The sequence below is a fragment of the Lissotriton helveticus genome, chromosome 6, assembly GCF_964261635.1.
Source record: "Lissotriton helveticus chromosome 6, aLisHel1.1, whole genome shotgun sequence".
Classification (NCBI taxonomy): domain Eukaryota; kingdom Metazoa; phylum Chordata; class Amphibia; order Caudata; family Salamandridae; genus Lissotriton; species Lissotriton helveticus.
This window is the reverse complement of record NC_136067.1, coordinates 1,759,916,478-1,759,939,463: the sequence shown is the minus strand read 5'-3', so window position 1 is coordinate 1,759,939,463 and position 22,986 is coordinate 1,759,916,478. Positions and strand designations below refer to the sequence as shown.

Here is a 22,986-nt window from a genome sequence, read left to right as displayed (position 1 = left end):
CATGTTTAATCGAATTCAACATGCACATTTCTTAGTGCCTGAGTCTCAATAGACAATATTGCATACAAACCAAACATTTAGAACACATTGCGTTAAAATTACCTTTGTCCTAGCAAAAGAAAGGGCACACACATTCATGCCATACTACAGAACTAAAGTGCAGCTGCAAATTCCCATATCAAAGTGCCAGAGAGGAACAAATGCAAAATATAGCAATAAATAACAATCTTTTTCATGGCTAACTAGGCAAGACCAGCAAAAGTGCAAATTGGGGGGTCTCAAATCGCCCTCCTTCATATAATTCATTACTACAGAGCAATCGTGCTTACAAGGAAACAGATAGAAAGCTAAAGTCTCAAACGATTATGCACGCTATACATTTTAAAGTGCTGAAGTGCTAGATGAACTTTGTCATTCTGGTAGATCCCCCTATGCTTCAGGATCAGCAAAATTCTTAAACCATCCATAAAAACACTGACACCCCTAGAACGTCCGTCTCACCAGCTAAGCTGTTACTATATGCCGTGATATATCAGGCACAGGGTCAGACTGATTTGCATATGGCCATGTCTGAACTGGGGTGGTGGAGTGAGCTAAAGAATGATGATGGATTAAACCCAGATCAGTTGACTGGGGTGAATGTTTGATTTGCTCAAACTCTCCATCCATCATCCCCTTTGGTATTGGGATATATCATCCACCAGTGCCCAACCAGTAAGATCGTTTTTTTACGCTGCCCATCCTTCTGGCATACGCTTCTCCAAACAGCCCTGTCCTTTGTAGCTTCTCTAGTCGCATTTTTAAAGTCGGAACCATAATTGTTCAACAGCATTGAAATATCAATGATCTGGCAACGGCTAGAGATGCTGCAATAAAGATGTGAGCATGCTTTTCCAGCTGCAAAGTTTGGCTAGATACCCCAAACACTACCTGCTTTGCTTCTGGCTGCATTGTAGCTTTGGCACCCTGACTTAGTGCTTGAAAGATCGCCTCCCAGGATTGTAGCCGCTTGGGACACTCGGAAGAAATTCCCTCTTGGGCACATCTAAAATATTTGTTTTGATAGATGGACACATTTTATGAACTGCTTTCGGGGTGTAGTATGCCATCCATCATGATATAAAACTCATTTTCTTAAAGTTCGCTGCCATGAAGGATTTATATCCTAATATCGAGATATGTTCCAATTCTCCAAATGACAGCTGGCATCCTCTCTCCTGTTCCATCAATCAATGAGGAGTCTGTATTTCCGGAGGGACCTATATTAATTCCCTAACCCCATCAATTGGCTTTTGTACCATAATTTCATCAACAGCTTCTGTGGAGTGGCTCACTTCTTGCAAACAGCTACTCAACAAACCTTTAACCTGAACAAAGCTGCGCTATAACTTCGCATGTTCCATCCCTACTCGTTGCTGTATTTCCTCCCAATTTGCGATCCGGGTTCCTAGATAAAATTCGCCCTCCATCCAACACCCTTGAGAGTTCCATATTCTACAGATCGTTCTCAAAAACATCAGTCTTGGCCCCCCTTACATTTCTGCAGCATTACCATACGATGACACGCTGGGACTTGCCTAACCTAAAAAACGTTTTTACTATCCGATTAATTTCATCTAGTACCTTATATCTAGTTCTTTTTGGCAGATTTGCCATCTTTGAGAAAAATGGAAGATTGCCTCCGCTCTCCAGTATCATCGCCTCAATAAAAATAAGATCAAGACCTCCCATAGCCATACACATTCTGACCATAATATCAAGCCATGTAGCCTGGTAGTACAGAGAGAAATCTGGAAGAGCCAGGCCATCTTGTTACTTGTTCAGCGGAAAAATTGAATATTTTACTGTTGAATTTTTTCCTTTTCATAAAATTGTTTTAAAAGGGAATCCAGCTCTTTAAAAAATACCTTATTGACCTTAGTTGGGAGATTCAGAAATAAAAATAAAACAGAGGCAAGATAGACATTTTTATCAATGACACTCTCCCAACTAATGTAAGAGGCAGCAGGGACCATCTATTCAAAAGGCCTGTCACCTTCTCCAGCATTCTATCATAATTTAACTTGAACAGGTCAGCGTATTTTTCGGTCATATAGATCCAAAGATAGCGAATAGGGCTACAACTATTATAATTCTTAAATAAGTCCACAGGCAGCACTGAAGGCTGAACATTTAAAACCAAAATCTCGGTTTTATCTTGAGTAACCTTGTATCCCACCAGGTTGGTATATTTGCGAATAACATTCATAGCTACATTAATATTGACCTGGTTGGCTCTTAAATACAAGAACATATTGTTTGAAAATAACTTAAGTTTGGACATATTTTGTAATGGAACAACAATACTAGTGGTACTATGTATTTCTTCCGCTAGTTGGTTTGTATAGTTCCTGAACTTATATAAGTCAGCCCAGAGTAGAGCTCGGAAAGCACAAATTCAGGAGTTACAAAGTGCCCTCAATAAAGTGCAGGATGCATTAGTGAGGGCAAGTTTAGATGCAAGAACGAATCTAAAAGAAACATTTGACCAGGTCTAGCAAACATTGAAGGTTTTTTTTATTCTTGAAGAGATCAATAATGCTAAATTATTTCAACAGAAGCAGTACGAAGAGAGCCCGCTGGTGGGCAGGCTGATGGCTTGGACAGCACGTCTTATGTAAGAAGTGTTACACATTGGGCAAATTAAAGACCCAAACTCAAATATAGGGCACAAGGATGATAACAAAATAGCCAGTTCTTCCTGCAGTATTTTTAAATATTTATGTGCACGCTAATGGCTTTGTTAAATCTAGTCTTGAGGAATTTTATGGGCAGAACCAGGACTTGTGCTATGCCGAGGTGCCAGTAGGGTCATTGCAAGAGGCTATCTCGCTCGTGGAGGCCACTCGGGCATTGGAAAAGAGGCCTAATGCCAAGTCATCTGGCACCGATGGAAATCCAACCAAGGTTTATTAAATGTACCAGAAAGAATTATAACAGCATCTGGTGCAATTACTTAATGAAATAAGGGGGGTTGGACATCACTTCGACTTTTAAAGAATCTGTAGTAGTAAGCGTCTTCAAAAAAGATAACAAATCCCATGAGCACTAACTCCTATCACCCAATAAGCCTTCTCAATGCCAATTACGAGTTTTTTGCAAAGATTTGGGCATCACGCATAGTTACTGTTGGGCAGACATTGGTTCATAAGAAGCGAAATGGGTTTTTACCAAAGCGAATAACACCAGCACATAAGCAGTACTTGGTGCAGGCTATAGAATTTTTTTACCAATGGTCAAGATAAAGCGTTAATTGTAATGATCATTGCCAAAAAAGGCAGTCGAGCCTGTCAACTGGGATATCTTGTTTTTTGCACTTGAGAGGTTTGGGTTTCCAGCTAGAATGGTGGCAATGCTTAAGAATCTATACCAAAGGACTGAAGCATAAGTAATATTTAACAATTCACAAAAATATGTCATACTTAGTTATGCACAAAGTCATTATATTGGAATCTGTCTGTAGACCCATGATAGAAAAGCAGGTGAAATCTAACAAATTAACTGCTTGGGTCAATTTCCAATATATTGTAAATATATTGAACATTTAAAAAGCATAGTCAGTTTTGGGCAACTTTCTTCGTGTTCATCATGATTATTTAGCCTACTGTAAGAAAGTGTCTTTTAAACAACTGAAAGTCTCACATTTTTTGCAGATGGACCTTTGGTTTTCGGGCCTTTGCAGTGTTGCATGGTTTCTGATGGACCTGCCGCTTTTGGCAGGTTCACCCGAAACTTTTTGCTTTTTCCTAGCCTATTTCTGTAACCTGGTGTTGGTGATTTTGGGTCTCTGCGCACTTTTTCACTGTGGTCCAGTGTACAGTGCGTGTGCTCTGTATGTGTGTGGTGAGTGACCTGCCCTCCCATAGGAATCCATGAGGAATATGTGTGACCATGGTAGTTCCTGATGTGTGGGGAGTACAGGGTCGAGTTTGGTATGTGCGAACTCGTGAGATTGAATGCTGCGCGATGATGTGTGCGGCTTTAATGTGTCTAGTGAGGAAGCACCACTTCTAGAATTTGGTGTGTCTGTGCAGTGAACGTGCTGGCGTGTGATTGGCTGGAGCTGGCTGGTGTGCCTGGCTCCTGGAGTCAGGCTGGGTCTGCCCCGGTGGTGAATGGGGAGATCTGCATGTTGATGGCAGGGAGGGGCTGCACCTGGGACCTGAATAGGGCTGGGGTTTCCCTCCACAATGCTGGCTCCGCCCCCTGTGGTGTGTCTGATGTTCCAGACCTACCCTGTGAATAGGCAGAGGGGCTGAGCAAAACAAAGTGCTCAGGAACCAGTTGCATCTGGTTCGCCCCTTGCCTGTACCCTGCTAGACTAAGGATTTTGCTGTATAAAAAGGGGGCTGTGACCCCATGAAAATGTTCTTGTTCTTAACTCGAATCTGCCAGGGACATGCTGCTGCTGGGGCCCAGGGGAAGGCTTGCCTCCCTGGGCCCTGCCCATCCCCTGGATACCTGATGGACATTTCTGTTAGGACTTTCCTTTGGACCTTGTTGCTGGAATCCCCTTTTTGCTGTAGGGGTCCTTTCTGGGGGCTTGGTAGTCTCTGTGCCCCCTTAGCGCCTGGGAAAGCGCTTTATTTTAACTAGCCAAATTTGGAGGGAGCCTACCCCTCATGGCGCTTTTTCAAGATGACCGCTTTATTGATTGTTTAGGCGCATGGGTGCCCACCCCGTGACTTAGTCATTGTTTTTATTTTAAATTCAGGGAGGGTGCCCACCCCGCGGTTTTCCCGACGAAGGAGCCTGCTCCTGGCCACTGTAGCGCGACCAGGAAGTCAGGCAAGAGTGTGAGGGACATGGGCGGGGCTTCCAGGACGGAAGGAAGCCCCGCGAGGGAGGAAGTCTAGAGAGGAGGTCGGGAGCCTACCCCGCCTCCTCGAGTGCCGGTAGAGTCCCGGGGCTCCCACGATGGAGAGAGAGCCCCCGCAGACAGCAGCAAGATGGCGACGGCAGGCAGAGGGGGCTCGAGGCACATTGCCGGTGCCTGGCCCCCACCGCGTGTAGAGGCGCACGCCACTGCCACCGAGAGAGAAGGAGCCTAGCGGTGAAGCCCGGGTCCCAGGAGGGGACCCGGGGGGGGAGAAGTGAGAACCGCCACAGCAAGAAGATGGCCGCCCATAGCCTCCCTGCGCTGGAGCCCGGTGAGTAAGGGCTGGGCAGGGGGGCATGGCAGCATCCTCTTCTGAGCGGCCCCTGCCTGAGAGGGGGCCGCTCCCACAATGCATCCAGTTGTTTCAAGGGCCCTGAAGGGCCCGCACCCCCCTACCTATGGAGGCACGACAGCGGTGCCCTTGAAAAGAGCGGCCCCAGATGGCAGCGGGCCGCTCCCGCGCTTTAGGGGCATGTTTACTGGTTCCAAGCCCACATTGCTCCAACGGGGCAAATGTTTTATTTGATTTCAGTGGCCAGATGGCTCCGAAGGTTGCCCCGTGAATCCCGAACCTGAATGGCTCCACCAAGGGCCATCTTCCGTTTCTAGGGCGCCGGGGGGTCCCGGAGGCCCGTGGTTGCCCCCGTTGTGGGCATATTCATTTTAGGAGCCAGTGTACTCCGTGAAACCTGTTTATTCTCAGAGCCCCATGGCTCCGCCATTGGGGCAGATTTACTTTGTGGGGGCCAGTTTCCTTTTCCAGTGTCATGGCCCCATTCTCCCCCAGAGCCCGAGGGGCTCCACCATGTTGTGCCTCGTTATGTCTAGAGCCTTAGGGGCTCCCACGCTGTGGCCATTGATTTTGAGGGCCTGTGTCCTGTCCCCAGTGTTTGAGGGGAGCTGGTATTTTCAAGAGCCAAAGGGCTCCAATGCTGTGCGCAGTATGCATTTTCAGAAGCCCGGTGTAGCTGTACAACTTGCCTCGTGATCCGTAGGGCCTAGAGGGCTCCAACGTTTGGGTGCAGTTTTATTTCCAGGGCTAGTGAGAGCCCAGGCCACAATTTTGCTATATTACAGCTGCCCAGCAAGTAGTGGGCAGCTGCACCGTTTAGGCGCCAATGGAGAGAGAGTCCCTGAGAGGGACAGAAGTGGCACAGAGGTGCCAGGCCTTCTACAGCTGCACAGCACTTAGTGCCAGCTACAACGTTTAAGCCCTGTTGTTGTTCTCAGCTGCCCAGCAAGTAGTGGGCAGCTGCAACGTTTAGGCTTGCGCCGGTGGCGCACCCCTGACTGGCGCTGCATTGGCAGCGCGCCCTGACATTCTGGACACAGGGCATTTGAGCCCCTTCTTGAGATGGCCAGTTGGCCAGGGGGGCTGGTTTGTGGATAGGGCGCAAGGCCCTAAATGTGATTGATATGTGCTTTAAATGTGGTGCTAGGAAATGTAATGCATTTAGTATGTTTTAGGCACCCTGTATCTGATACCTCTAGAACTTTGGTCCATGATTATGAGGTTATTTTACCAATGTAGGTTATGCTAGTGAGGTTATGTTCCACGGTGTGATTTACGCCCCTAAATGTGAGTTATGCTTAGGGGGTAGGGTCTAATGTGTTTAGACTAGTGAGGAGATTGCCTACTGTATTTATACTAGTTAGGCCTAATGTGATTTTTGCGTAATGTGAAATGCCTTTTTGCCTGTGATACCTCTAGATGTGCTTTCATGCTTAGGAGGTTGTTTTGCCTAGTATAATTTATACTAGAGAGGTTATGTGTCCATGCGTGATCTATGCCTATGGTTATCAGTATTGCGTAGTGTGTACCTACCTGTTACCAGAGGTTACTGGTTGTGGTCTAAAATTGTTATTTGGTGTTACAGTTATTCTATGTGCTAGTTCTACTAAGTGCTGATTCTGACAGTGGCCCACGTGGCCCTGTCCTGGTGTAAATAATCCCTTGTGAATATTGCTCGTGCCAGTTGGCACAATGTATATTGTGTGATTACTATCTGATGTGTTTCGACAATACAAAAGTTATTTTTATATAACCTTGTGTGGAGTTCCTTTTGTGGTGTGCCTAGGATGTTGTCGCTGTTGTAAACGTGCGCAAATGCTTTACACATTGCCTCCGGGATAAGCCTGTCTGCTCGTGCCAAGCTACCAAGGGAGTGAACAGGGGTTATCGTGGGGTGTGACTCCCTTGCCCTGAATAGAATGGTGGTTTCTGCCTGGCTTTGGCGCAAGCCTTAACCGACCAGAAATCCCAGTTCTAACATTGGTGATCAGCGGTGAGGATTAGGACTTGTGTTTGCGCAGTACCACAGCGACAGCTGGCTACATTGCAAAACTCTGCATTTTGGATAGTCACATGTTTGGGTTTATTGTTTATGGTTTTGTATTTCCTCAAGAGTGTCATTTTCAAAATGTGTTCCTGCACTTTTATGTTTAGTGGCAGAAGAGAGAAAATGACAGGGCGGACGCCAGTAGAGGGGGAGGTTCCCATAGATAAGGAATCCCTTGCCGGGTCCAGTGCCCAATCCCTGTTACTGTCCCCAGAGGTGTGGGTAGATGGAAGAGAGGGAGCATGGAGGAGAAATGGCTAGCTCGGGAGGGTGGTTTTCCCCTGAGTGTAGAGTGTGTGTCTGGATTCCCCAGTATGGTAGGATCCAGTGGTGGCAGCTAAAATGTGTCCAGTGCGTGAAGTCCCATTCCCAGAGTATGGTGCCTGGTACTCAGTAAGAGTGGTACAGGTTGAGAGTCAGGGGCAGTGAGGAACTGTCTCACCAGTCTGGAGGAGGAGTATGTGGATGAGTGGTGTGTTGAACTGTTTTTTTGTGTGATAAAAGGAGCTTGCACAGGAGTTGTACCTCTGGTGGTGTGCAGGAGGTCCTGCAGGGGCACTGGACAAGAAGGTGGACCTCTGGCGGTGTGCTAGAGGTCTTGCAGAGGCATTGGGGAGTGATTACAAAAGGAGTGGCTTGTGTATCTGATGATCCTTTGTAGGGGAAGAGGTTCATGTGTAGCCCAGGTGGGTCCCAGTAGAATGGGATGGGTGCAGGGGCTCAAGTCCTGTCTCAGTGGAGGCGGAGTGAGTGTGGGACGGTGTGTCCCACGGTGGCCCAAAACCCTGTCTCAGGGCCTGGAGGGTTCCCTAAGGGAGCGCCAGGTCAGGGGCCTAGGCTGTACTTACAGGTCATTTGAGGGGGATCTTCATTTGTCTAGAGGATGGGGAGTGTCTGTAACCAGAACTCCAGCGGTCCTGGTGTTGGGCAGTACCGCTCCTAAGTGGAGGGTGCAGAAGTCCTGGTTGAGGAGTGAGAGGGGGAAAGAGTCCCCAGTGGAAGAACCGGTGGGTCAGGGGCCAGCCAGGAGGGCTGGGCCACCAGTGAGTGACCATGGTGATGACACTTCTGTCCTGGGGGATCTCTGCGCCCTGTCAGGTGGACAGGAGGTCGTGAGGTTAAAGCCAGGCAGACTGTCACACGACACAGTAGTTATGTGTCACCCTGAGGGGGGGGGCATGTGTGCTCCCCTTGAAGTCCTGGTTTACTGGGCATTTGACCGTCTAGAGTGCTTGACCATTTGTGGGGCTTTTGGAGGTCGTTCCCCGAGGAGGGGGGAGGCCAGGTTCAGCCTGACCTGGAGGGAAGGGCATCTGTAATCAGTGTCCTGACCGGTTTGGCTTCCAGGGGTACCGCTCCAAGGTGGGAGGGTGCAGAACTCTGGAAGGGGTGCAGAGCGAGGGCGTCCTTGCCTCTGACCCCGGTGCAACCTGAGGGTTTAGATCCTAGGTTGGGAGATTAGGAAACTTCCAGGTCAAAAAGGAATCTCTGCCGAAGTAGATCAGCTGAAGAGACTGAGGAGGCTGCCCTTGCTGTGTGTTCTGGGGCCCACCTGCAGTTTGTTGTTTCCACTGAGGAAGAGGAAAGGGGACTTTGCTATGTGCTGTGTCCTCCCACCGGCTTGAAGAGGGACTGTGCTGTGTGCTTTGTACCTCCGAAGTTAAATAGTTTCCAGATCCAATGTGGTAGACCAGTGATGGAGAGAGGTCCTGAACTGGTGGGAGATTTGTGTTCTGGTGGGTGCTTCCCTGGGAGGGTGCGGAACCCCAGAAGTAGAGGTAGGGTGGGGCATTATTGCCCGTGACCTCTGGACAGCCTGAGGGTGCGGACCCTAGGTTGAAGGATCAGCGGTAGTTATAGCTAAACTGAGAGGGAGAGTGGAGACTGGCCATTGTGTGCCAGGGGTTACTGCCCTCCACTCTGTGGATTGGTCAGGATCTGTGACATCTGGATGGCCTATGGCCTGGTCCTGGCCGTGGATGACTAGAGAGTGCCAGTGGGGTATACTAGTTGGGCCAGAGAGCTCTTGTTGAGAGGAATCCATGTGGGTTCAGAGTGGTGTAGAAGCGGAGGGTGTCCCTGCCGTGCGGGCCCGTGTCTGTGTTTTGTTGCCCAAAGCAGGGAAGCCCATCAAGGGAGTGATTGTTCTACCCTGTGTTTTGGCTGGAAGGGGGTTGTGTTAGACCTGGCCCTTTTGGCACGTTCACCCCAAAACGTTTTGATTTTTCCAAGCCTATTTCTGTAACCTGGTGTTGGTGATTTTGGGTCTTTGCGCACTTTTTCACTGTGGTCCAGTGTAAAGTGTGTGTGCTCTGTGTGTGTGTGTGTGGTGAGAGTGACCTGCCCTCCCATAGGAATGCATGGGGAATATGTGTGACCATGGCAGTTCCTGATGTGTGGGGAGTGCAGGGTCGAGTTTGGTATGTGCAAACTCATGAGATTGAATGCTGCGCGATGATGTGTGCGGCTTTAATGTGTCTAGTGTGGAAGTACCATTTCTAGACGTTGGTGTGTCTGTGCAGGGAATGTGCTGGCGTGTGATTGGCTGGAGCTGGCTGGTGTGCCTGGCTCCTGGAGTCAGGCTGGGTCGGCCCCGGTGGTGAATGGGGAGATCTGCATGTTGATGGCAGGGAGGGGCTGCACCTGGGACCTGAATAGGGCTGGGGTTTTCCTCCACAATGCTGGCTCTGCCCCCTGTGGTGTGTCTGATGTTCCTGACCCACCCTGTGAATAGGCAGAGGGGCTGATCAAAACAAAGTGCTCAGGAACCAGCTGCATCTAGTTCGCCCCTTGCCTGCACCCTGCTAGACAAAGGATTTTGCTGTATAAAAAGGGGGCTGTGACCCCATGAAAATGTTCTTGTTCTTAACTCGAATCTGCCAGGGGCATGCTGCTGCTAGGGCCCAGGGGAAAGCTTGCCTCCCTGGGCCCTGTCCAGCCCCTGGATACCTGATGGACTTTTCTGTTAGGACTTTCCTTTGGACCTTGTTGCTGGAAACCCCTTTTTGCTTTAGGGGTCCTTTCTGGGGGCTTTGTAGTCTCTGTACCCCCTTAGTGCCCGGGAAAGCGCTTTATTTTAACTTGCCAAATTTGGAGGGAGCCTACCCCTCATGACGCTTTTTCAATATGACCTTTTTATTGATTGTTTAGGCGCACGGGTGCCCACCCTGTGACTTGGTCATAGTTTTTATTTTAAATTCAGGGAGGGTGCCCACCCCACGGTTTTCCCGACGAAGGTGCCTGCTCCTGGCCGCTGTAGCGCGACCAGGAAGTCAGGCACGAGTGTGAGGGACATAGGCAGGGCTTCCAGGATGGAAGGAAGCCCCGCGAGGGAGGAAGTCTTCTAGAGAGGAGGTCGGGAGCCTACCCCGCCTCCTCGAGTGCCGGTAGAGTCCCACGATGGAGAGAGAGCCCCCGCAGACAGCAGCAAGATGGCGATGGCAGGCGGAGGGGGCGAGAGGCACATTGCCAGTGCCTGGCCCCCACCGCGTGTAGAGGCGCACGCCACTGCCACCGAGAGAGAAGGAGCCTAGCGGTGAAGCCCGGGTCCCAGGAGGATGCCCGGGGGGGGAGAAGGGAGAACCACCACAGCAAGAAGATTGCCGCCCGTCGCCGTGAGGAGAAGCCTCCCTGTGCTGGAGCCCGGTGAGTAAGGACTGGACAGGGGGGCATGGCAGCATCCTCTTCTGAGCGGCCCCCGCCTGAGAGGGGGCCGGTCCCACGACGCATCCAGTTGTTTCAAGGGCCGTGAGGGGCCCGAGCACCCCTACCTATGGAGGCACGACAGCGGTGCCCTTGACCAGAGCGGCCCCAGATGGCAGCGGGCCGCTCCCACGCTTCATTGGCATGTTTACTGGTTCCGAGCCCAACTGGATCCAACGGGGCAAATGTTTTATTTGATTTCAGGGGCCAGATGGCTCCGAATGTTGCCCCGTGATTCCCGAACCTGAATGGCTCCAACAAGGGCCATCTTCCATTTCTTGGGACCAGGGGGGTCCTGGAGGCCCGTGGTTGCCCCTGTTGTGGGCATATTCATTTTAGGAGCCAGTGTGCTCCGTGAGACCTGTTTCTTCTCAAAGCCCCGTGGCTCCGCCATTGGGGCAGATTTACTTTGTGGGGGCCAGTGTCCTTTTCCAGTGTCATGGCCCCATTCTCACCCAGAGCCCGAGGGGCTCCACCATGTTCTGCCTCATTATGTCTAGAGACCTGAGGGGCTCCCAAGCTTTGGCCATTGATTTTGAGGGCCTGTGTCCTGTCCCCAGTGTTTGAGGGGACCTGTTATTTTCAAGAGCCAGAGGGCTCCAATGCTGTGCGCAGTATGCATTTTCAGAAGCCCGGTGTAGCTGTACCACTTGCCTCGTGATCCTTATGACCTAGAGGGCTCCAACGTTTGGGCGCAGTTTTATTTCCAGGGCTAGTGAGAGCCCAGGCCACAATTTTGCTATATTACAGCTGCCCTGCAAGTAGTGGGCAGCTGCACCGTTTAGGCGGCAATGGACAGAGATCCCTGAGAGGGACAGAAGTGGCACAGAGGTGCCAGGCCTTCTACAGCTGCACAGCACGTAGTGCCAGCTGCAACGTTTAGGCCCTGTTGTTGTTCACAGCTGCCCAGCAAGTAGTGGGCAGCTGCAACGATTAGGCTTGCGCCAGTGGCGCACCCCTGACTGGCGCTGCATTGGCAGCGCGCCCTGACATTCTGGACACAGGCCATTTGAGCCCCTTCTTGTGATGGCCAGTTGGCCAGAGGGGCTGGTTTGTGGAGAGGGCGCAGGGCCCATTTTGGAAAAGGGGGGTGGTGATGGACAGAGTTTCTGAATGATGCAGAATACTCTTACCAAGTCAAGAGATCATGGTTTTAATCCATCACCGTTTTTTAGCTCAATGCACCATCCCAGCTCAGAACCTGGCTATATGCAAATTAGTCTGTTCCTGTCCCAGTGCATGATGGGAACAGGGCAAACCAAACTACCAAGCCAATTCTTATACTGGTAAGGAAACAAGCTTCCGGGGACCGGTTTCTGGCATCACAGCCTTCTTCGGCCCGGCTTGCTTGAATCCTGATGGTGCAATGAGCAAGGGACTCACGTCTGAGCATACCCTCCCACACATAGTGTGGATAAACCGATTTTGGAAAAGGGGGGTGGTGATGGACAGAGTTTCTGAATGATGCAGAATACTCTTACCAAGTCAAGAGATCATGGTTTTAATCCATCACCGTTTTTTAGCTCAATGCACCATCCCAGCTCAGAACCTGGCTATATGCAAATTAGTCTGTTCCTGTCCCAGTGCATGATGGGAACAGGGCAAACCAAACTACCAAGCCAATTCTTATACTGGTAAGGAAACAAGCTTCCGGGGACCGGTTTCTGGCATCACAGCCTTCTTCGGCCCGGCTTGCTTGAATCCTGATGGTGCAGGGCCCTAAATGTGATTGATTTGTGCTTTAAATGTGGTGCTAGGAAATGTAATGCATTTAGTATGTTTTACGCATCCTGTATCTGATACCTCTAGAACTTTGGTTCATGATTATGAGGTTATTTTACCTATGTAGGTTATGCTAGTGAGGTTATGTTCCACGGTGGGATTTACGCCCCTAAATGTGAGTTATGCTTAGGGGGTAGGGTCTAATGTGTTTAGACTAGTAAGGAGATTGCCTACTGTATTTATACTAGTTAGGCCTAATGTGATTTATGCGTAATGTGCAATGCCTTTATGCCTGTGATACCTCTAGACGTGCTTTCATGCTTAGAAGGTTGCTTTGCCTAGTATAGTTTATACTAGAGAGGTTATGTGTCCATGCGTGATCTATGCCTATGGTTATCAGTATTGCGTAGTGTGTACCTACCTGTTACCAGAGGTTACTGGTTATGGTCTATAATTGTTATTTGGTGTTACAGTTATTTTAAGTCCTAGTTCTACTAAGTGCGGATTCTGACAGTGGCCCATGTGGCTCTGTCCTGGTGTAAATAATTCCTTGTGAATATTCCCCGTGCCAGTTGGCACAATGTATATTGTGTGATTACTATATGATATGTTTTGACAATACAAAAGTTATTTTTATATAACCTTGTATGGAGTTCCTTTTGTGGTGTTCCTAGGATGTTGTCGCTGTTGTGTGCGTGCGCAAATACTTTACACATTGCCTCCGGGATAAGCCTGTCTGCTCGTGCCAAGCTACCAAGGGAGTGAGCAGGGGTTATCTTGGCGTGTGACTCCCTTGCCCTGACTAGAATGGTGGCTTCTGCCTGGCTTTGGCGCAAGCCTCAGCCAACCACAAATCCCAGTTCTAACAGTTTCCTACGGCAAAATCATTTTGAATTGTATCCTCCAGATCCCATCTTTAAAATAAGGCCAACTTCCCTGCACCTGCGGTACAGGGATTGCTCAAGGTATGTGTAAACATGTGCATGCATTGTAAACAAGCGGAGGCTGTGCAAGGTAGTCTCTTGTCTCACCCATCCTGGCATCTGTGCAAAGGTAGCCCTGTTGTAGATCTGGTCCAGACTAAAATTAGTATGATTTGGTTGGTTGTCTCAAAAGGGACAGCAACCCTGATTATTTTAGCTATGTAACATGTTTCATGATTGACACTGTGAACTAGTTTGTACATTGTTTATCACCATATATCCAGATTGACTTATGGTAAAAAGTTCTGAGTTTCAAGTCTTGTACCCAAATCGATGGTCCAGGAATGGAAATATGAGGTTAGATTTTACCTATTCGAATTCCTTCATATGTTAAAAACATTCAACATAATTCTTTGAGTCAGCCTTAATGAGATTCATGATTTTAAATTAATGAATTGCTCTGATGCCCAGCTGGCAGATCAATGATTCCTAAATACAACGGCCAAACCAACGGGACTATGGGCATCATTAGGATGGCCGGCGGATCCTGACGGAAAAAGGGACCACCCGCCATATGTACCGTGATCCCATGGGGGAGATTCGGATGCGCCCGCCACATAGGCGGACGCATCACGCATTTTAAACATTGCAGCAGGCGGTGCTTTCAGCAGCCCCTGCCGCAATGGTAGAAATGCATGTTGTGCTTTTGCATGCACACAGTGGTAGGCACCACGTGGTGCCTGCCGCATTGTGCGTGCAAATGCAGGGGGGTTACCATAGGTACACTCCTTGTGGACCCTCCATCCCTCCAACTTCCTGGCTGCCCGCAAAGGGCCCCCAATTGTGAACTCCGCATGCCTTTCCGTGGGGAAACGCCGTCAAGGTAAGGCTGCCCTCCGCCTGCATACTAATATGGATGACGGTGTCTAGCAAACACTGCCACCATATAAAACCCTGCGTGGTGCGTACCACGTAGTGCAGGGAAATGCACAGCATGGCATTTTTGCATTGTGTACGGTGCTGCAGCCAGCAGTACCGTCTGCAATGTTAAATGCCCTGGATGCGCCCGCCAGTATGGCGGACGCATCCTCATTTCAGTGGTGGGACCGCCGCCTGTTTGGCAGGCGGTCCCAAACACCGCAAAGATGGCAGGCGGACTAATGTCCGCCCGCCATCGTTATGAGCCCCTAAATTACTTCCCATGATTTCCACCATTTTCAGCTATAAACAGCACAACACACACATAAAAATGATTACAGAATGAACATAATTGGTTGCCAATTAATTAATTAAAATTAATTAACAAGTAATTATTACATAATTGATAAAAGAGTAATTTACACATTTAACACTATAACATCTCAATTAAACAATTATTAATAAATGAAAATCATTCTATAGATTTTATATAATTAAATTGCTTCCCACCCTATTCCCCTATGAACCCACAACCTGCTAAGGAACTAAAAACACAAAATTCAAATAAAAAAAATTAATAACTACTCAAAACATTCAATACATTTTATATAATTAAATTTGTTCCCACCCTATTCCCCTATAAACCTACTACCAGCTACGACTAAAAACGTAAAATTCAAACAAACAACAACTTCATAACTGTTAACATTTTTACACATATAATAAAAATACAAACAAATCTCATACAGAAAATACATGTATCACACACATATAAAATATAAACTAACTATTTTTTTAACATCTACATTTTTGCAAATGATAATAAACACTTCAATATTTTTTACATCGACATTACTTACACAAAGTCAATATTCTGCACCATGATATTTTCTCTGTCGATATTCTTGAACCACGATATTGTTTCAATGATATTCAGGTAAGTCGATATTTGTGATTCGATATTTAGTCTCTGCACCGGGTGTATGTAAACCCTGCGACCCAAAGAAAAGAGTGCTCTCCCAGAGAGTTTGTTGTGGTACAGCAAACTGCTTTTGCATGCCATGTGTGCCCCAGTTGAAGTGAAAAAATCAATGGTTGGCATATGTGGAGTCAAAGCAACACTCCAGTCAGTGTTAGGCCTGTGAAGAAAGTGAAGGCCTTATAGAAAGTGTGTTTGTCATCCTCTAGAAATGTGTTTATAAAGTGGATACAAAAGGTACTGCACCACAACATGACACCGAGCCGTCATCCATACAGTACAACAACGCTAAAGGCAGCAACACCTAGCCGCAGAAAAGCCCTCGGCGCTGTCCTAGCTAAATGAAAGGTAGTGCTAAAAGTAGAGACATTTCTGACATCAAGAAATGCTAAAGGTAGTGACAATCACGTACAGGAAGTGCAGCTAGTGCCAACAAACAGGTGCAAGAGAATGATGTGAGCCAAAGCAGGTGAACAACAAGAAATGCTAAACACAGTAAACATCCAATACAATGCAAAGAGGTGAGACCGCTGAAGAATCAATGTAAGAAACAAAGCTGTTACTTACCTCAGAAGAAGAAGACAGTGCCTTACAGCCAGAGAGTGGGTCCCATGACCTAAATGTAAGCACATGGCTAGTGTGTGATGGAGGTGCCAGTACAAGAGAGCAGCAGATGCCGCCAGAACAAGCTCTGCTCCCAGTAGCAAAAAATTCCCCAGGTTAGGGTGCGGCCTCAATCCTGAAACTACTGCTTCCCTCCTATACTGACAAAAAGAAAAAGTGATAGATGAACTGCCTGGATTGAACCTTCTGATGGTTTCATTGATGCACTGCCAGCAAATGACGAAAAGATCATTAACTACCTAAAGAATTTAGCAGGTGATGGAATAACAGAAGAAATTAAGAAAATACTGTGAAGTGATGTAGTGACGTACTGTCAAATCAAAGAAGCGTTAAACTCCAATTTCAATTTAATGCTGAATGTCGACTATGAACGGTACATTTTCCATTAGGAAAGGCAGAGAGTTGGTGAAATGATGTATGAGTTTGTAGAAAGATTTGACACACTCATAAAGCATTGTAAATTCAATGAGTTTAACAATGAGGAGGCTCTGCGTCTCAAAGTAATAGATAGTTGCCTCTCCAATTCCTTCAAATGACGTATGCTGAAAGAGACACTCGGCTTGAAGCGAGTACTCATGGTTGCCAGAGTTGAGTAGATAGCTGACAGACAGTCAGCTATCATTGAGGCCAGAATGGCCCAAAATGAATCAGTGCTAAGGGTTAAAAGAAAATTGAAGTACAAGGCCATAAAGTAATATTTCCAAATAAAATAAAGTTGTGTTTTCGATGTGGATTCTCCTTTTCAAATGAGGGTAGATGTTCCACCAATGTACAGGTATGCAAAGGCTGTGGGAAAGAAAAACATTTTGTAAAAGTCTGCAAAGTGAGAGGCAAGGTTAAGTGCATCATGTCAAGAAAGCAAAATGGATGCCAGAAATTTCCACACGCAACCTTCTACGCATGTCCACAAGGCCAAGCGGCAACATCAGTTGAGGCAAGTCGAAACTAAACAATGTCGATTAGCTTCATGCAAGGAAGAATGCTGACCAAAGCTAGGCTGACAAGTGAAAGTGCGAAATTCATTTGGACACTGTCCCAAGATCACACTGAAAGTGAATGGGTGCGCCATACCTTTTAAAATAGACAGTGGCGCACCAATAAACATTATTCTGGTGGAGCAGTACAATGAACTATCTCCAGTGCAACTTTTAACTCAGTCAAAAACCACAGTGTATAAGTGGGCTGCTTCGACACCACTTCAAAGTCAAGGTTCATTCATAGCCTCTGTGAAACATTAAAATAAAAAAGTACAAGTGCCAATTCAGTTCATACCAGGCCCTTTATCGAGCGAATCTTTACTCAGTTTCAGTGCTGCTGTTGACATGGGGCTGATTTCTGTAAACTACAGTTTCAAAGCCTATCATGAGATAGTGAATCAGTTTCTGTCTTTGTTTCATGGATTAGGAAGGCTTAAGACCATGAACGTGCGACTTCACATAAATGAGAACATTTGTCCTGTTGTTCAGTGACATAGCCGTTTGCATTTCATTTAAAAGAGGTTGTTGAGAAAGAACTTGATACTTTTTTAAGCATGACATCATTGAGCGATCCAGTGGTGTGAAGCCATGGGTATCACCAATAGTGGAAGTGAAGAAAAAGGATAGTGGAAGAGCTGTGCACAGTTATGTTGATATGCCCCAAGCAAACAGGACGATTGAAAGAGAACAACATCCAAGTCTGCACATTTCCGACATGATTACTCAGCTGAAGTCTTTTCCCACTTGATTTGAACAAAGGGTATTAACAGCTGGACCTGGAAGAGAATTGCAGGTATAATACTACCTTTTTGACTCATGTTTGTTCCTTTCAATATAAAAGGCTACGTTTTGGAGTGTCATCAGCTGCCAACCTTTTTCAGGATGTCATTCGTTGCATAATACAGCCAGCCACAAATGATTTCAATTACAGTGATGAAATGATAGTTTTTGGGGCCGCACTAAAGGAACAAGAAAAAGCTCTGGCACAAGCTTGTGGTATACTTGCTGATGCTGGTCTCACGTTAAATGCAGCAAAATGTGAGTTTCATCAAGCCAAACTCAAGTTCTTTTTTGATGTGAGATTGACTCCCGGCCTGAACAAAGTACACACCTTGTCATCCACTTCTCCCCCACAAGATGTAACTATGCTAAGATCCTTCCTTGGCATGGCCAGTTCTGTTCAAGGTATATCCTTGACTTTACCACTGTAAGTGCCCATTGAGAGACTTAACTAAACAAAATGTCCAATTCAAATGGTAGACTGAATGTGAACAAAGCCCAAGAAAACCAAGTATGCAGTTGAAAACACAAATAAAATGGGAAACATTGATCCAAAATTGCAGACGGAGGTTGTTGTTGATGCAAGCCCAGTGGGCTTAGGTGCCATCCTTGCCCAGCACATTGGACATCCCAATTGCTCAAGACACAATGTAGCTTATGCTAGCCTATGTTTGTCAATGACAGAACATGCTTATTCACAACCTGAAAAATAAAGACTAGCTGTAGTGTGGGCTTCTGATCGTTTTCATGTGTTCCTGTATGGAAAACATTTCACTGTGGTCACTGACCACCAAGCATTGCTCACCATTTTTGGCAATCCTAAAGCCAAGATGCCCCCTCAAATTGAGAGGTGGGGTTGTAATTGCAGAAGTATGATATTATAATTCTGTATTGTCCAGCAAAAAATATCAAAACCCTGCTAGCTACTTCTCACATGTGCCAATACAGGGTCATGGCACTGCTTCTAAAGCTGCTGATACCTATGTTAACTTCATTGTGAAGTCCAGTAACCCTGCATCTATATCAGTAGAACAAATCATTGCTGCCATTAGCACTGACTGATTTGCTAATACTTAAAGACATTATTGCTCACCAATCATGGAGAACACCTACTCGACCTCTTCATGATGACCATGAATACCAGCTATTCCTAAATGTGCAAGAAGAGCTTTTACTTACTCCAGAAGGCATCATCTTATGAGGGTCAAGAATTGTCATACCCGGGGGCGTGGCTTGGCACCCGGCGAGTATGGAGGGTCCGGTGTGAGCGCTCCGTCAGCGCCGGTGAGCATCTACGGTTTGCGTGCTTCCCGAGCTTCGGAAATGGAGGCTTCGATTTTCGGAACGCCTCAGGTATGCTTGGAAGCTCTTTTGGATGCCTTTTGAAGCTGTTTTGCTCCATTTTTCAACGAAGACGCTCCGGTCGCGGCACATTCTGGGCCGCGGCCGCCATTTTGTCTCTCCAGAGCGCGTTCTGCGCATAACGCTTTGCTAATTGCTGCATACGAATGTCCTTGCCTGCTTCTCCAAACTGCTTCGTTTTGCAATGTCTGCACAAAGGTGGACCATTTTTTGATGCCTGCTACCTTTAATGTACTTTTACATCCCTCTATCAACCTATGAGGCAATATTTCCCTACAATGTTTGGCAGCCATTTTGTGACTTTCCTCAGCATTTACCATTACTTCTATATTGGCGCACAAACTTGCTATTTTCTTTGGACTGTTTCCGCTGTTATCTTCTCTCAGGAATTTGGGGCTTGACGCCTTGCCCTTGCTGTTTTACTGGATTTGCTATATATTGCATGTGGTTCCTATAGTTTTTGGCTGCATTTACCTGAACCTTCCAGCACGTTGTTGAATACACTGCTTCTGCGAATTGAGCTTCTCATAATGTGGATTTAATTCACTCCTCATGCCATTCTGTTGACTTTTGTACTTTCCATAGTCTCACAGCGTGCCTAATCGTTTGCTCAGGTATTTTCTTCAGTGTGTTATTATACCTTATGGGCAAGAAATCAGCGACCTATATGCATGTTTTATTGGGCATGTTCCTTGTTTCTTAGGATCGTTTTATGCGTTCTATATGTTTATTAGTATTTCTAGCTTACTTCTGTTCTAGTTACCATTTCTCATGTTCACTATATGGTCATTTTTCACCGTTGCTCTCCTCATGTTTCCATAGATCAAGAACCCCGTTCCGTGATGTTTCCTGGTTTGACGTCTCGCTGACCCTGGACGTCCTGCTTACTCCGTGTGGTTCCACCCCCCTCCCCTCTCTTCTGGTTTCGATCCTGATTGTGTCCCAACACCCTTCTCCTTTGTAAGTACGTTTTTCCTTCACATGTTCCGTGCAATTATCTTTTGCATTTCTTCTCCCTTCCCTCTCTCCCTTTCCTTTTTCTTCCCTTTTCGATAGGTGTCAGTTCATATTCATTCTTTTCTCTCTCTTTATTTTTCATTCTCTCATATCGCCCTTCTTACTTCTTCTCATGTTGTATCTCATTCCCTAGCAGTTTTTCACCTTTTCTCATTTTTCTCCTCTATCTTTTCTTTAGCTTGTCTGTTAGTATTCTTATCGCTTCACACTCCTCTACATTATTCTTCCACTTCTTCTTCTTCTTCTTCCACAAGTCTGTTTCTATTCTCTGTCTCCTTTTTTCTGCGGGCTTTTTTTATGGATTTCTTCATTATGGGGCCGATTAGGATGGCGGACGGACTTGCGTCTGTCCGCCATCCCAGAGGTGGAGGGACCGTCCGCATGGGCTGCGGCGGTCCCTCCGTGCAAATTAGGATGTGACCGCCACCCTGGCGGTCACATCCTGGATATTTAACATTGCGGCGGGTGCTGCTTCAAGCAGCACCCGCCGCAATGTTAAAAGTGCATGTTTACCATTTACATGCACAAAGCGGCAGGCACCGCGCGGTGCCTGCCGCTTTGTGCATGTAAATACTGGGGGGTACCATAGGTACCCCCCCATGTGCACCCCCCACCCGCCTACACCCTGGGGGCCCGCAACGGGCCCCCAAAATCAAAAGTACACATGCTTTTCCACGGCGGAAAAACCGCCGCGGAAAAGCATGTTTACAAATGCATCCTAATTTGGCTGGCGGTGTCTGATAGACACTGCCAGCCAAATGAGAGCTTTTCCGCCGCGGTTGTAATCCGACCGCGGCGGAAAAGCAGCGGACAGAAACCAAGACCCACCAGCCATCGTAATGCGGCGGTGGGTCTTTGGTGACTCCGCAGAGGATTTTCCGCCTCCTCCGGGCCGGAGGTGGCTTCCGCCGGCCCGGAGGAGGCGGAAAATCCTCTATCCTAATCGGCCCCTATGTTTGTCATAATATGTATTTTATGTTATGTCGATAAGAGCTGTTACATGGAATGTTAAGGGTATCAATTCTCCAATCAAACGACAAAGAATTTTGTCTCACCTAGCCAAATTAAATGTTGATTTTGCATTTCTGCAAGAAACACATCTTTTCAGTTGTAGAGTCTGCAAAACTTCAGAGGGGCTGGGTTGGTGATGTCTATTCCTCTCCCGGTGATGGGAAGCGTAAAGGGGTAGCAATTTTGTGTTGTGAATCTCTAGCTTATTCATGTGTATCTCAAGAAACAGACTCTGAAGGTAGATGGACACAAGTTAAATTTTCCATTAGAGGTGCTCCAATTTCTCTGCTTAATGTTTATGCCCCTACTGGAGGCGACCCTGCTTTTTGGCGTACAATGTCCACACATATTACCAAATTCGTTGAAGACAATTTCATTTTTGCAGGGGATTGTGATCAACCTCTAGACCCCTTTCTTGATAGGAACTCTAAAGCTCCTTATATCCCAAACAAATCCCATAAACTCTTCGCCCAAGAGATTTGTCACCATAAACTCATTGATGCTTGGCGCCTTTGTAACCCGACGACGAAAGAGTTTACTTTTTATCCGCCTACCCACCACTCTCAGTCAAGGATTGATTATATTTTTGTTTCCCATAACATAGCCCAAACTCTCACCAATGCTGAAATCGGTCCCATACTATTGTCGGATCATGCCCCTGTTTCAATTAGTATTGACATTTTGCCTAAAATTGATGGGCTTAAGAGATGGCGCTTTAACAATGCCCTTCTTTTGGATCCTAAATTTACTGCCTCCTTTACTGAATTTTTTGGTGAGTTCTTTGAAATCAATGATACCCATTCCATACCCAGGCATACCATTTGGGATTCTTTTAAGGCTGCGGCGAGAGATTTTGTAATTGGATTTGTCGCTAAAAGAAGGAAAGCTGCCCGCAAATTTACTGGAGATCTTCTTCAGAAAATTAAGAGATTGGAGCACACCTATTTTTCTTCACATTCTCAATATAGTTTGAAAGCTCTAGTTGATGCTAAGATGCAATTTAACAAAAAATCCACTGATGATGCTTCCCTGTACTTATTGAAATCGAGTGCAAAATTTTATGGAGGTCGAAACAAGGCTGGGAAGATCTTGGCTAATTATTTCAAAGTTAAGCACAATAAGCTGAATATTGAATCTGTTTTTGATAATACCTCTGTTGTTAAATATAAAGATGCTGACATTCTCTCTGAATTTTCTCTCTTCTACAAGACCCTTTACTCTTCAGAAACTCAGCCTTCTCCTCAATCCCATCACACTTTTTCTCCAGCATACGCAAACCCCAACATTTTCCCCTTGATCTTACCTCCTTAGAATCGGATATGTCCCAACAGGAATTACTCACCGCACTTCAACATCTTAAAAAAGATAAAGCCCCGGGGCCAGACGGTTTCACAGTTGAATTTTACCTCCACTTTTCACAACTATTGTTACCTAAATTGCATTCTTTATTAGACACATTTTCTACCTTAGGTGCCTCTTCAAGTTCCTTTTCTGACACGCACATCTGCCTCATTCCCAAGGAGGGAAAGGACACCAAATATTGTAAGAACTATAGGCCCAATTCTTTGGTTAATATAGACTATAAAATATTTGCCAAATCACTTGCAGCAAGGTTAGACCTCATATTGCCTGACCTGTTAGGTTCTGAGCAGTCAGGCTTCGTCAAAGGACGCTTTATTACTGACAACATCAGACTTTTGTTTAATGTCCTGTT

The 22,986-nt window shown here is 46.7% G+C and overlaps 1 long non-coding RNA gene across 1 annotated transcript in view; it reads left to right on the top strand.

The window, feature by feature from the left end:
• LOC144761881 (uncharacterized) overlaps nucleotides 1-3,735 on the top strand; it is a 307,212-nt gene extending 303,477 nt beyond the window's left edge. The window contains exon 4 of the long non-coding RNA XR_013595927.1: nucleotides 3,693-3,735. This is a non-coding gene — a long non-coding RNA (uncharacterized LOC144761881). The remainder of the gene's footprint in view (nucleotides 1-3,692) is intronic.
• Nucleotides 3,736-22,986: the final 19,251 nt, after the last annotated feature.